The 15,565-nt window shown below is 37.3% G+C and overlaps 1 non-coding gene across 1 annotated transcript; it reads left to right on the top strand.

Annotated features, from left to right (window-relative positions):
• The first annotated feature begins 14,520 nt into the window (after nt 1–14,520).
• On the top strand, nt 14,521–14,626 carry LOC140855158 (small nucleolar RNA R71). The gene has a single exon (XR_012138188.1). It is a non-coding gene; the product is annotated as a small nucleolar RNA R71 (small nucleolar RNA).
• Nucleotides 14,627–15,565: the final 939 nt, after the last annotated feature.

Here is a 15,565-nt window from a genome sequence, read left to right on the forward strand (position 1 = left end):
TAATCGATATGAAACTAAATACATTCATGTATGGATCCTCACATATTTTTCTCATTTAAATCCTAGTATCCTCTCTAAGCTAAGGATCCAAATCTATGCATCTATTCATAAACATCATAATCAGTCTATAGACACAATGAGCCGATGCTGAGTATTCCCTAGTCCATATAGATTATGGGCTGGGTTAGTTCTGATATCATTTGTATCATCTCAAAAGCTGGGTCTGATATCATTTATATCATCTCAAGATTTCATCTAAAAGGACTAGTTAAAAGGTATTATTAGAATTCTCAATCTGATATAAATATCTAAGATCTTCCTAGCAAATAATCATGTGGGACTGAATATGCACCTGCATGGGTCCTCACATACTGCTCCCATTTAAGACATTGCATTCTCATCAAGCTAAAGGTTTAAATTCATGCATCCATTCATCAACATTACGATCAGCCCATAACCAGTCTAATGAATCTATGTTGTAGTATCTCCTAGTGCATATGAGTTATGAGCTGGATCCGCTTTGATACTATTTGTAACAATCCAGGACCAAGTTCAGAAAGGCTAGTCAAAAGATATTATTTAGATTTTTCAGTTCTATATAAGTATCCAGGATCTTTCTAGCAAATAATCGATATAGGACAAAGTACACACTCGCACGCGTCCTCACATACTCTCTTTGTTTAAGCTCTAGCATCCTTATCAGGCTAAAGATCCAAATTCATGCATCCATTCATAAATATTTGATTGGCTTATGGTCAACTCCAATGAATCCATGCTGCAGTATTATCTAGTCCACATAGACTATAAACTGGAGCAGCTCTGATACCATTTATAACAATCCACGATCTCATCCAAAAAAGCTAACGAAAAATATTATTTGAATTTTTTGATCTTATATAAGTACCAAGATCTTTTCAATGAATAATGGATATAGGACTAAATATATGCATGCCTATACAAGTCTTCACTCCCCCGTTTAGGCCCTAGCATTCTTATTAGGCTAGGGGCTCAAATCCATACTTCTATTCATAAACATCATGATCGATCCGTGGTCAGCCCCAATGAACTTGTGCTACAATATCCCCTAATCTACAAAAGCTGTGGGCTGGGTTAGCTCCGATACTATTTATCACAACATAAGATCTCATCAAAAAAGCTAGTTAGAAGTTATTACTTAAGTTCTTTGGTCTTGTATAAGTATTCAAGATCTTCTCAGCAAACAACTGACATGAAATTAAATACATACCCGCATAGATCCTCGCGCCAACTCTCAGACTTCCAATACCTTAGTGTTGAATCAGTTGATGTAGTCTTTGAGGAATTCATCATCCCTCAACTTCACGGCAAATGAGCTCACTAAGATCTTCTTTTCCCTCCAGCTGCGCATGAAGTCGATGATGAATTGGTAGCTGAGTTAGTCGAAAGAATGGATTAAGTTAGGTCGAAGGCTGAAGCACCAAGGTCAAGCAACTTTTTTAAGAATAGTTGGAAAAGCTTGGCACAGATTGCATTGATCGCTTCTTGCAGCATCGTGAGATCCCTTAAAGCTCTTTAGATAGTCCATTAGGTCGAGGTACCATTGTAGTATTCAAATTGGGTTATTTTGAACCTCTTCAATAGAGGCTCCTCTATGTTTTCTCTGGTGAAAGGAGGCTTATTGGTTATCTCTATCCCATTGCTTGCTTCGGTGTTCTTTCCCCTAAATGATTCAATTCTATATTTCCCCTAAATGATTCAATCTATTATTCATTTTCTCTGTGATTGAAGTTGGCCTTCCTCTTGGAAAGCCTGTATGGTCAATGAAGTGGTCCAAACTGGAACCTATCTTAAAATGGGAGTTAGAAGAACTATATCTTTGGGATCGTCCCAGACTCCTCGGGCAAAAATGGCCATTGCTCTACACTGGGCCTTCTAGGCGGCCTGGTTCATTGGCTGATTGTTGCATGTTCTGCACAACCGCAATAGGGGCTTGCACCTACTATACGAGCAAATTGAATTACTCGACACTGACAACTCCCACGATCAATTGAGGACCCTAGGGAGGCTAAGGCCTCAGCGAACTATGTTGGGAGCCGTTAAACTTTCAGTAAAACTGGCATTGAGCTTGGGAGGTAGCTTCTAGAAGGTTACTTTTGGACTTCATGTCTTTGGATCTTCTTTCGATATCTTTTCCATAGATGATATCAATTTATTACCATCCAAAACCCAACTTGACAGTTGGTGAACAAGTATAGTTCAGCTGATCCACTCCAAGTAGAAGTTTGCTCGAAGTAGGGGTATATGACCTATGAACAGAAGAGACTAGAGGTTGCCAGATTTGATCCAGTGGAAGACCATCTGATACATAAGTCAGGTAGAGCAAGAGGAGAAAGTATATCATTATAATAGTGATTCAAGCAAAAGATATTATTATTGTTTTTGTTATTTTTCATTATGATAGCAAAAATGATGTTATAAACCATCCATTTCAATTATTTTCTATCTTGGCATATCTGGGTGGATGATGGCCGTTATTTCCATTATAACAACAAATAATAATAATAGAAGGGATCTAATAATTATTATCCAAGGATATATGGTGTTAACATAATCTTGGTATGAAAGGGATCTTTAAAAAGCTTTCACACAGAGTGCAAAGTTCTCACCGCATGGAATAATGTGGAGACAAAGAAACAAAGAGACACACTAGAAGAAAACAAGCAACACTTCATCCGTCGAACGTGGAGTTAAGCATCCAACCCAGTCCTTATCACCCCCATTTCCCATCTCTCAGTAATGTCTCCATCAAGATACAAAGAAATAGCACATTAGCACCTTAAGATTGTGCTTTGTGGGCAGATCCATCACTTGAGCGACAACGCATCTAGACGCTTTTCTTAGTCTAGTTTCTGTTTAAAGTTGGAGAGGCAACAGTTCTGTTTAGGAGAAGCAAAAAAATTAAATTGGGAGCCAGGTTAGATTAGCCGGAGACTATAGAATCTAATGACTTATAGCAAAAGAAGAAAAAGTGTTCTAGAAAAACTAACGTCACTCCAGGGGCTCATGGAAAGCACACGTTTAAAATAGTAGTGTTGTAACCACTGTATAGTTTCGACCGCCCTCCATTATGTTATTTAGATAACTAATATAACAGAAATATAATCACTATTATTTTTTTTATTATAGCATGTACCGTTATAACATAAATAACGATTATTATTTTTAATTATACTTTAATTGGAAAAATTATTACTATCAAAATTTAAATTTTTATTTCAAAATTCTCTCTAAATGTTATTGTATGTTCCAAAAAATAATATCATTTTGTGTAATAAAAAGAATGAAAGGAAAGATAGCATCGCTTTTCTGTTATTAACCATTATTTTTTGTTATAGCAGCATAAATTTTGTAATTATTTTAATATTAAAACTCAAAGTTGATTTTGAGATAAATAATTATCGTTATAACTATTATAACAATCAATATAGTTTTCGATGAGGGTTCATTATAATGGGATAATGTGTTATGTAAGATTTGCAGGACCGTGCAGGAGTGTGCTTATTCCCACATCGGTCATGTACTAGAAAGAATTTGAATATCTATATAGGATCAAAAAAATCAACTAATACATTCTAGCTGGCTTTTTCAGATGAGATGCTAAGTTGTAAAAATAGAATCAAAATAGAGTTGGTTGATTATTCAATAGAAAGATTTTGGATATTTGTACGAACCAAATTAGAAATGCAACTGGAATTGTTTTTAGAGACTGGAATTATGGATAATTGTGAACCACTAACTAGTTAAGAAAGAAAGAAAGAAAGAAATTGTTACCTGAGATGACATTCTTTAAATTCTATCCAAAAAAGGGTTAGCATTATTTAAACAATGACAGGAATGTGTACTCTTAATATATTTTTTCCCCTCTTGGAGAGTTGGACATGGCAATGAAATGTACTGAATATTTCGGCCGGGGGGGGGGGGGGTGGGGGGTTCCCTTTTTGCCAAAGTGTTAGCTTTGTCTGCGGTATAAAAGTTTCCAAATTGTTTTGCCCCTCTGGAGTGCCTGTCATGTTCGTGGGATGCGACCATGAGATGGGAGAAGATTGAGCGGGGTGGGAACGGTGGTGGGACGAGGTGGGGAAATGGTGGGTCAATCAAATCAATCCACCGGTTAAGATGATTCTCGTTCTTCTTTTGAAAATCAAGTTTAGTTTCATGTGCCTTCCAAAACTTTTATTTTTTATTTATTTTTTCACTCAAATTAAATAATAATTATTATTATAAATTAAACTGATTAAAAAAATAATGTTTTCAAATTCATTCTTTTTCAAAATTCCTTCTAAAAGTGATTATGCAGTTCAAAAAAGTAATATTATTTGATACAACAAAATGAAAGAAAAAATAATATTTTTTTAATCATTAGAGGTGGCTTCATAAGTAGAGAGAGTTTCAGTATCAGCGAGTGTCGATTTAGGAATGCTGCGGTTTCTCTAGAGAATTTAGGACGAGTGATGCAGCTGCCAAGCAGAAGGGAGCCTATAAATTTTAAGATAGTGCTAAGAAATAAGCAAAGATCTTCGACTGTGGAGGCGGTCATCCCAAAAGTCTCCAAAGGTGCACAAAAGCTGAAAAAAATTGGCATCGATAATGAAGATTTGCAGAGAGAGCTGTCAGGACATGCAACGATAGCAGGATCGTGCAGACGGATTGTACGAAGGTTTGTCAAGACTTGGGGGCACCAAGGTGAAGATTGTTGGCGCATGTATAGTACTTCCAAGACTTAAAGGACCACAAGAGGAGCTATGGGCTTGGCTCCAGGATTTTAGGATAGATTTGATCCTAGGGCTAGGACCGATTTGGTCCTAGGGTGGAGGCTCATCCCTCTATAGTCATGAGGCCCTGGTTTGTGGGTTTCATGGAGGCTAATCCAAATTTGGATTAGGTTTGAGTCCATGGGGTTGAGTGCATGATCAAATCATGGGTGTACAAAGATTTGGGTGAGTACATTCGAATTGGGTTAGCTTATGGAAGTTTTTGGTTGAGTTGAATATATTGTATAGGACTATATATACATTGTATGTAATCTTAATTCATGAAGAATGAAAGAAACCTTTTATCCTTAACTTCTCCCCCTCTCTCTAGTTTTGCATGCTGCCCTAGGCTGCAAGGAAGAAACTCTAGAGTGGGGGGAGCCTTCCTCAAACCCTAGATGCCCTAGAGCTAAGAGAAGGGAGGCACCCCATCACCCTTTGTGCCGCCATCTCCCAGGTCTCTACATCCCCTTTCTCTACTAGTTGGGGGCTTGAAGAAGGATGTTTTTATATATATAACGGAGGGTTTCAGATCTGGTGTCGATAAGATTTAGGGAGAGGAAGAATAAGATGAAGACGGGCAAAGATTGTAGTTTTGTAGAAGACTGCAGAGACTTTCTTTCTTGTATGGTATAGCTCAGATTAAGAATGCTCCAATGTCCTAATTCTAGGAGGATGAAAAGGTGATCTCATAGGGAGGTTTGGGCTCTGATTTGATTCAGATCAGAGGTGTGTAGGGGTCAAGATGGAGCGCACAAGGTAAAGGCTATAGTTTGCAGATGCTGCCATGGAGTTTTAGTCCAATAAGGACTCCTCATCAATGGTTTCTATTCAGATCTGATAGCCCCAAGGTACCATATCCTTAGTCCTAGTTCTTAGGGCCTTGGGAGTGGAAGATCAGATCTAGAGATACATCCCAGGTCTTCGAAAGTGGAGGAGATGCGAACTAGGTCACTACTACTGAAGGGTTCTTGGTGCATAACGATCAAGAATATATGTTTGCTGCCATTAGAGAGTCTGGATCGCCATGAAATCTGACAGAGGACTTTATCGTAGATATTCTTAGGTCCATGCAGGTGCACAGCGGTCCTAACAAGAACAACCATCATATTTTATTTAATTCAAAATTTGGTTGTAATATTTATTATTATAAAGCATATGAGAGAGCATGGTTTAGAATATAAAAAGAGATTAGAATCTCTTAATGTCCCATGATAAATTTCAATGATCAAGCTTCCTTGCTACCACTTTACCTTTCAATATCAATCATCCTCGAGCAAAGCCATTGGAGGACTTTAGAACCCTTCAGACTCACTAATAACCTTTGCACCCATGTGGTAGAAGGTCACCCCTGTTGTTAGGTAGCTTAAGCTATTTTTCTTTCAAGTTTTGACTTCCTAAAAGAAGCAAAGACCTAGTGTATGGGACCTATCTTGTCACAACGATTTTAAATCAACCATCTACCTACCGTACACAAGAAGTTTCCCAGCTTTTAAAATTAAGCAATGCAAATCTCATACACTAAAAGATAAACATTACAAACCTCTCATCATACTTTTCATTAAATAATTTATAAAGCAAAGGTAGGACCTGATCGTCTTCATGTAAAAAGATACAATGAAAGAAATACTCTAGCAACAATAAGAGGGACTTGGGTTCCAGTGGCAAGAACATGATAAAAGGAAGAGAGAGGGAGAAAGGCTATCGATAGTGGAGATGGCAATTGAGGGAATGGTTTTGATTCCAAATGAGGAAGTTAAACAGAAGGATCGAAAGAGATTAGAAAATTTCTCAAAGAAGGTAGTGAGATTAGAATGATCTTGAACAGATGAGAGTGATCACTTGGGAAGAGAGAAAGTTTAATAGATGTTGCCCAGCTATGCAACCCAAGAGGGAGGGGGGTGAATTAAATTTTTAAATTTTAAAGTTAATTTAGAACCACAAGGATTAAGTAATAATAAGCAAGTTATGTGTAGTAAGTGATTTAAGCTAAGTGTAGAAATGAGATACAAGAATAAAAAAATAAAAAAATTTAGATAGAGAGCAAGTGTGCACACCAAGACAATCAAGATTTATAGTAGTTCAGTGGCAACCTTGCATCTACATCCACTCTCCAAGCTCCTACTTGAGAATTTAAATCCACTAAAACGTATTCAACAAAAATACAACGTCGGTACCTCCGACTCTAGCTATCCAAGCTAGAATATTTATTTTTTGAGTACAAGCCAACTCAATACAATTCGATTCAAGGTTCGGATCAATCTATCCAAGTTTTAGAATCCTTCCAAAACTAAATAACAAGGCAAAAATAGAGTATGAGAGTTAATAACAAGAAATACAATTTAGCTCATTTAATGAGCAAATAAAATCTTAAATACACTTTACACAATAAGAAAGAAGCTTTTCTGATTTTTTTAAGGTTGTTGAAGACTTGAATGAGCTCTTGAGGGGTTGGTGAACTTGAAATAAAAGCTTCTTTTGCTTGAAGAGGACTTTTTGCTTAGGGCTGAAATGAATGCTTGAAAATCTTCTTTTTTTTCTCCTTCAAGTACCTTTTTATCTTCAATGGATGCTAGAGAGTGATCTGGGTAGGATTAGAGCCGTTGGAGTGCATTAAATGAATATTAAATACGACAAAATAACTAAAAAACTAACATTACGGAGATTTTTCATCGCAGGGGTCGACTCATAGGGTCGATCTCTGCATAGGGGTCGACTCATAGGGTCGACCTTTGTGGCGCAGAATAAAAAGTCACTATTTTGTATCTTTGGCTTGCACAGACAATAGAGGTCGACCCTAGGACCCCTAGAGTCGTCCCCTTTGGGTGTGTCAGCCAAAAATAGTGTGCCATTCAGTCCTTTTGACAGGAATCGACTCATAGGGTCTACCCTTTTCTTTAAACTTAATTTTTTCTCAAAATATATTTCTAAAAAAAATAAAATTATCTTCAATAGATCACAAATATTCCTTCTTGCTCTTGAGGCTTTCAAAACAGAACTTGATAAAATTACAATTTTGCCTCTGAAATACAATAATTTTTTTTCAAGCCAAAATCATTAGTAACCCCTCAAATATTTTGTAAGTATCAAAATCAATTCATGGAGCAACAATCTCCCCTTTTTGATGATGACAAAATACTTGAGCAAAAGCAAAATATAACATATATAAAGCATTGATTAAGAATTTCAAATTTATGAAGATGCATCACTTAAACATTATAGCTAATTATTTGAATAGAATGCATCATGAGTAGTTTGAACATTAGTTTTAAAATTGCTTATAAGATTATTTTTTTTGATATTTTTTTTGACAATTTTACTTATTGTCCGATTTTAATTTCTCTACTCTCCCTTTTTAACAACATCAATTAAGATCTTAAGGGGTTTTTAAGAAAAAATGAAAATGACTCCCCCTCAGATATTGCCATTCATAATATTACATCGCACATATATGAGGTATTTTTCATATCATAGAATTAAGATATTTAATTTAGGCCATTCAAAAAATCAATCCAAAGGCATTCATATAAGATAAAAAATATATATATATATATATATATCCAAAATGTGATATATGTGTCACAATACATACGAGTCAAGTCAAAATACATAGACCATACAAAAGTCATGGATAACAAAAAATATAACTTTCCATGAGTCAATCAGCCAACAAATACAAAGGCCATAAGCTAGATCCTAGACATAAAAGACTAACTATGCTAGATCTAATAAATATCATGGCTAAGGGGTCAGAATCAGAAAAGTCAGAGATATGATGAGGAGTCTTAGGATCAAAGCCACGGGCACGTCCTTGACCACGTCTGCCTCGGCTACGAATAGAAGTACCGGCATGAGCAGAAGGACGAGAAGGTCCTAGAGCTTAGAAAGTTATGGACTATGCTAGGAGAGAAAGTCTGATGGTGTCTAATTATTCTAAAGCTCTCGATAAAGACTGCATCAGGATACCAATCTGAGTAGAGACAGTCTCACTGGAGTCTCTGATCTCTCTCCTCAAAAAATCAAAATTACTCTGCAAAATACCTCGAAGCCTAGCCACCTCTGCAGACAGATCAGAGACCTCCATGATGTTCTCTTACGGTTGGGGATGGGCTAAAGCTAATATCTGCCTCTGCAAATCTAAAACTCTGTCCGTCAGTCTCAAAATATATCCTTCAAGCTCTTAATTTATACGGACTGAGCTGTAAGCATCTGAAAGATAGTAGAGATATAAGGGATCAAGGTCTGATCTAAAATAGCCTGAGATGTCATCCTCTGAGTAAAATCTGAGGTGGCAAACTGCTGGGATAAAATGGAAGCAACACGCTGGAACATCTACTCAATCTGATCATCTGTAAGTCTGACCTTTGAAGAATCTACTTTGCTCTCTGACTGTGGTATAGAAGCATCCCTTCTCACTGACTTTTAGGGATCAGTCTCGTGATCAGACCCAAACTGAATATCAGGAGATGCTCTGTGATCATGAGGAGGTGAAGACAATCCCTCCTCCTCTGCTCTCTCCTCAACACCCTTCGACCAACCGTCATCAGTCTTTGAAAAATCATGCGATGCAGTGTGTGACGGTTGATGGTGTCAGAATGTGATAATCTGGTGATGCCTCCTCCTCAAAATAGACTTCGAACCTCCTAAAGATCAGAGTGAGTGCCATATCATAAGGCAAGTGAGCCTTAGACCTATTTAGGATCTCTCTTATGGCCTCAAATATCAGAGCAGGAAGGTTCAAGGGGTCTCGGTGATCACATGGTACATGATGCATATATCGCTACCAGATAAGAGGTCATGCCTGCCACTCCTAGGACAAAAAGTTTGGTCACTATATGATGCAAAAATCTAATCTCTACTGAAAAAATTTTTGCTTCTAATTTATTTAAATTTTTAGTAAATGCTCTCCTTAAAATAACACTTAGTCCCTCTTCTTTGATTGGGAGCTCCATATGAGTATAACCTTCATAAGGCAAGTGCAAGATTTATCCCAAATGCAATGGATCAAGAACAATATTAACACCTTTCACTGAAGACTTTACTATTTCATTGCAGTAACTTAAGTTCAAATAAAATTCTCTGACTAAATCAACATTAGTATTTTCTTTCAACATACCGTAAAACTTTCATCTTTGATTTTTAATTTTTGATCCAATTGAGAATTCTTCTTTTTCAAAAAACTTAAAATCTATGTTCTTCTCGAGTTCTACTTTTCGATTGGAGAGAGGTATCTTGCTTGGGATGAGTGGAGACTGCGAAGAAGCTGGAGCAGGACCTAGAACTGAGGTTAGAGCAGGAGAGGGCTCAGCTGCCATTCTTTTTCTACACACATCCTCCTCTAATCCACGAACAGACTTTCTTCTCTATGATAGCTTCAATTTGGGAGCCATTTCGGACAAGAGAGACTTGCAAATAGTTTAGGAGACTGATGCGTAGTCGTTGATAGCACAAAAAATAACTCTACTCACTACGTAGGTAGGATGAGTCGAGATCGTATCCTCAGGGACCTTGGGCTAAGTTGAAATTGCAAGGTAAAAGAAAGAAGCGTTGTTTTTGATTTAAAAAATAAATTATCATAAAATTGAGGTAATTAAAAAAATAAAGAGCTCGGGAGTTTTGAATTAATTTGCACTAGCAGAGTTGTATCTCTTTTTTAACTAAATAGATGTGATTAATCTTAGAAAAAATACCTGTCTTTCCTTGGCACGCTCCGTACCCGTAGATCACGGCGCGTCTCCGGAAAGACTAGGTACACAACTCTTCTTTCCTCGGCACGCCCCGTATCCGTAGATCACGACGCGTCTCCGGAAAGTAAAAGTTGTTCCGAATATTAATCTAACAAGAAGCATAAATAAAAGCATATGATAGGGAGCAAATAAAGAACTCATGACAATTTAAATAAAAAGCATAATCTTTATTGCATATAAAGAAATACAGGAAAATTTAGAACAATAAACCATCTCTGTGTCGTTACAAAATTTTTTCTCCACTCCCGAGACTGCTAGCCTAGCTGCTCATGAAGTAGTCCCTTTCTATTCCTCTATGCAAGGCTCTAGAAGAGTTTCTGGGCTCCCCCTCCAATGAGAGTACAAAAGTCTTTTTATAGGTGTTAGGAGGGAGGAGTTTTACATGATTTTTCGATGTGGGACTAAAAAAAATATAAATCTTTCAACACATTTCTAAATATTATTTTTTTCTTTATTTTGAACTTGTCTGCAGTGCGCCCACACCCGCGTCAGCGCCCGTCCCCGCATCCACGCCGCGTCCTGCGTCCGCGCCCCGCGTCCAAACCGCGTCCCGCGTCCGCACCCCGCGTCCACGCGCCAGCTTCCCACGTGTTCACTCTCGTTCACGCGCCAACTTCCCGCGTGTTCACTCGCGTTCACGCGCGCATGCTTCTTCTTTTGAATTCACGCGCGCCAGATTTTTGTTTTGAATTCATGCGCTCACGTGAAACTTTTTTTTTTTTGTAAATTCCAAAAAGAAACAAAAATTCATTCATAATGACATCTATATCCTTTTTGGATTTCTTGCATAGCATCTTCATTTTCTATAATACCGGATGCATCTTTCTTTTATTTCAATTTTATTTTAAGTCTAATTTTCTTCAAACTTGAGTCTTTTTGATCTATGAATTGGACTCTTTGTATCGGCGATCACCTTTTCTGTAAAACATAGAAAGAAACATCAAATTCTTAATAAATAAGATAAATTAAATATAATTTTTTAATTTAAAATACTTAACTTAAGTATTTATCACACCCTCCAACTTGAATTTTGCTCGTCCTCAAGTAAAATAGATATATCAGCATTGTGTACCGACTTGATTTTGAATAAAAAGTAGGTTAGGCATCCCAAAAGGTAGATGATACTTGGTCAGATCATTAAAGAGATATTTCATTGGATTATCAATTTGACCCAATTAGTGGTTGAGTATTAACTAAAGAAATTTCAGAGTTTTTCTTTCACCAACTTCCCACTTTACTCTTTAAATCTTCTAACTTAATGAAAAGGAGGTTTATTATCTTCTTGCAATTTAGTCTCCTTAATATATATATTATTATTATTATTATAACATTGCCTACCTTTTTACGCGAACCACAACGCTTACTTAGGCGAAAGGGCCCGGTTACTCAGTAGGAAACCAATGTTTTTTTTTTTTTTTTTTTAAGGAGATTTTTTTTTTTTTGCATACCTCGATCTTTCCACCCAATTTCTCATGAAGCAGATTCTTTATTGAGATCAGTAAGAAGAGGGTTTGTAGAATCACTCCTAAAATTTGATCTAGTTTAAACCTTACCATTCATTGGGTTTTCTTAATAATTTATTCCTCAGTATCTCTAAAATTATCTTGACCGTTAATCATTCATTTATTAGGATGCCTAATAAAATTTGAATCCACAAAACTAATTATTTCTGACCATACTCGAGGATTTGATTAATTTCCTCCCCCCAACTTAATCTACATTGTCCTCAATGGAGTAGGAAAGCAAAGAAAATAAAAGGAGAGAGTGCACCTGGGATAATTTTGCTTTGGAAGTTGAAGATAGCTTCATTGATTAATAGGCTCTTGTTCTAAATTCCTGCAGCTGCGGTAAAGTAAAAAAAAATATGAAATCATTGGGTTGCCTCCCAACAAGCGCTAAGTTATATGTCTTCAGCCAGACGTCAAGTTTATTAACAGACTCTTCCATACAGAGTGGTCCTTTATTCTTTAAAAAAAATGATGATCAGTTAAAACAAGATAGAAGAAATTTGGGTTGCCTCCCAAAAAGCGCTAAGTTTTACGTCTTCAGCCAGACGTCATATTCAATAAAACCAACAAAAGATGGGCCATGGCTCATACTTGATTGTCCATGGAGGAGTGGTTTTATCATGTGGTGTATCCAATAATATGTTAACTTCTTTCATATATCTCTTAAAGTCATACACTCCAAAGTGAGCCAAGCAAGTATCTAAGGGGTCAGGTGCTAGAATTGTGGGTGTTGCATCTTCTATAATGTCTTCTAGTGTATCTACTTTGAAGCAACTATCCATTGATGATCCTTGGGAAGCACCAAACACATTCAGTCTCAGTTTCTTATTCCCAAACGATACGTCCATGACTCCTGTCCTACAATTGATGCATGCATTCGCCGTAGCTAGGAAAGGTCGTCCTAAGATAATGGGAATTTGTTTGGGGTTGCCACTTAATTCCATATCGAGAACCAGAAAATCAACTGAAAAGTAAAACTCATCTACCTTGACCAAGACATCCTCAAGCATTCCACGTGGTTCCTTAATTGATCTGTCGGCTAACTGTAATGTGACTGATGTGGGTTTCAGTTCTTCGAATCCAAAAAGTTCATACACCGAACTAGGTAAAAGATTCACACTTGTCCCTAATCTAGAAGAGCTTTTTCAATGTGATAATCTCCTATAACACAGAAAATGATGGGGGCTCCTGGGTCTTTAAGCTTTGGAGGAGTGGCATGCTGGACGACAGAACTAGCCTGTTCAGTGAGACGTACTTTTTTTGGGATTTGTGATCTAGATTTACGTTTTTGGGTGCACAAATCCTTCAAAAATTTGGCATAAGCAGGGACCTGTTTGATTGCGTCTAGAAGGAGAAGATTAATTTGGACTTGCTTAAACAATTCCAACATCTCATCGAGTTTTCCTTCCTTCTTATCTGTAGGAATAGGGGCTTTCAGGGCATCCGGAAATGGGGCTTTAGGCAAGTAAGATGATTCCGGTGCAGTTGGTTCCTTCTCTATTTTCAGGTCCTCCTTGTTCTTGGGTGATTTGGATTCGGTTAGAGGTTTAGGGTCAGTCTTATTGGTTTTACTAGTGTGTTCAATGACCTTCCCACTTCTCAGAGTCATGATTGATTTGGCATGTTCAGAAAAAGCTTCTGGGGGATTATAACTCTCAATCACAAATTGCCCTCTTGGGTTGCTCTCGGGTTGGCTAGGTAATTTTCTTTCTTCCCTCCTACTGAATGCAGTCGCTAGTTGACCTATTTGGGTCTCTAGCTTAGCAATGGATTGTGTGTGGGAGTTAAGGATCTGAGTGTTGACTTCTAATCTTTCTAGTGCTTTCAGGACTTTTTCCTCAAAAGCTGAGCTGTGACCAGTACTAGACGGTTGAGGAACATTTTGAAATTGATGGTATGGTCCATGCTTATATGTTGGGTCTTGATATTGAGGTCGAGGTGTGGCAGGACCAACCACTGGTTGTGGTCTTCAGGAAAAATTTGGATGGTTTCTCCAGTCGGGGTTATAAGTGTTCGAATAAGGATCGTTTCCTGGTCTGCGAGCTTGTTGGACTTGAGCTTACTGAACCTGCTCGTGCACAAACTCAGAAAATTGAGGTGCGGCTGGGCATTCATTAACAAAATGGTTCGGACTTGCACACAATGCACAAACTTCTTGGATTGGATTAGGTGGAATCGGGGATTGTCCAGTATTTAGAAGACGATCTAATTTTTGGGACAGTTCATCTACCTTTTGATGGATATCTATTGCATTTCCTACTTCATATATTCCACCTCTTTTTGAGTTTAACATAGGTTTATCTCTAATAGAGGCAGACATATGATGTAATAAATTTTCACTTAAAATTTTAAACAGTTGCCATGCCTCATCCTCACTTTTCAGCATAAATGTCCCACCGCATGATGCATCGACCATTTGTCGATGTCTTTTAGAGAGCCCATCATAAAAATATTGGATTAACTGCCACTTGGGTACAGCATGGTGGGGATATTTTCTAATAAGGTCTTTTAATCTCTCCCATGTTTCATGAAACATTTCTCCATCTAATTGGAAAAAACTAGTTATGGCTTTCCTTATTTGATTAGTTTTTCCTATGGAAAAATATTTCTTGAGAAACTCTCCTTGCAGCTGGTCCCAAGTTGATATAGTCATAGAATCCAAAGTATGTAGCCAGTATTTGGCTTTGTCCTTAAGTGAAAAAGAGAATAATTTCAACCTAAGAGCATCATCGGAGAAGTTGTGAATTTTGACAGTTGAGCATATTTCAAGAAATTCTTCAAGATGTTTATAAGGGTCCTCATTACTAAGTCCATAAAATGAAGGTAACATTTGGATTATACTAGACTTAATTTCATATTGAGTGGCCTCCACAGGGGGTACTTGAATACAAAGAGAGTAGGTATATGTGGAAGGAGTAAAGTACTCCTTCAATTGCTTGGGTGGATCATTCTCCTGATTTCGGTCCATCTTTTTACGTCTGTTGGCTCTAAGGGTTCTTTCTATTTCTGGATCAAAAGGTTGGATTTCTGGTCGTAACGATCTACGGTCAAGCATACACCTTACAATTATACTGTAGAGCACACACAGAAATTTTTTTTTTTTTTATAATATATATTTTTATAATAAAGTGAGAAAAGAATGAAGAAAATCTAAAGAGAAGAACCTAAGAATCTTAAATCTATGAAAAGGAAAAAATTAATTAATGTTTAGATGTTAATTGCAATCAACTTAAACAATCATAGACTCTCTATCCTAAGGTTAACTTAGATCTAGACAGCTCCTAACTTTCAAGACCGCTTTTGAGCACTCCAAGCTCAAGACTGACTAACTGACTCGGCCAGATAAGCGTAAGATGTGGGAGGTTCCCTGCTCGTTGCTTTCCTTAGACACCAACTAAGTTGGCCAGGTCAATCAACAGAACCAATTGAAAATCACTTTCTTTAATCACTTGCCTTAGACACCGAGCAATTAACCAATCCGCACTCGGTTCAACTCTAGAGCTTTTTATCCTATTGAGCT

Source organism: Elaeis guineensis, chromosome 1, assembly GCF_000442705.2.
Source record: "Elaeis guineensis isolate ETL-2024a chromosome 1, EG11, whole genome shotgun sequence".
NCBI lineage: Eukaryota > Viridiplantae > Streptophyta > Magnoliopsida > Arecales > Arecaceae > Elaeis > Elaeis guineensis.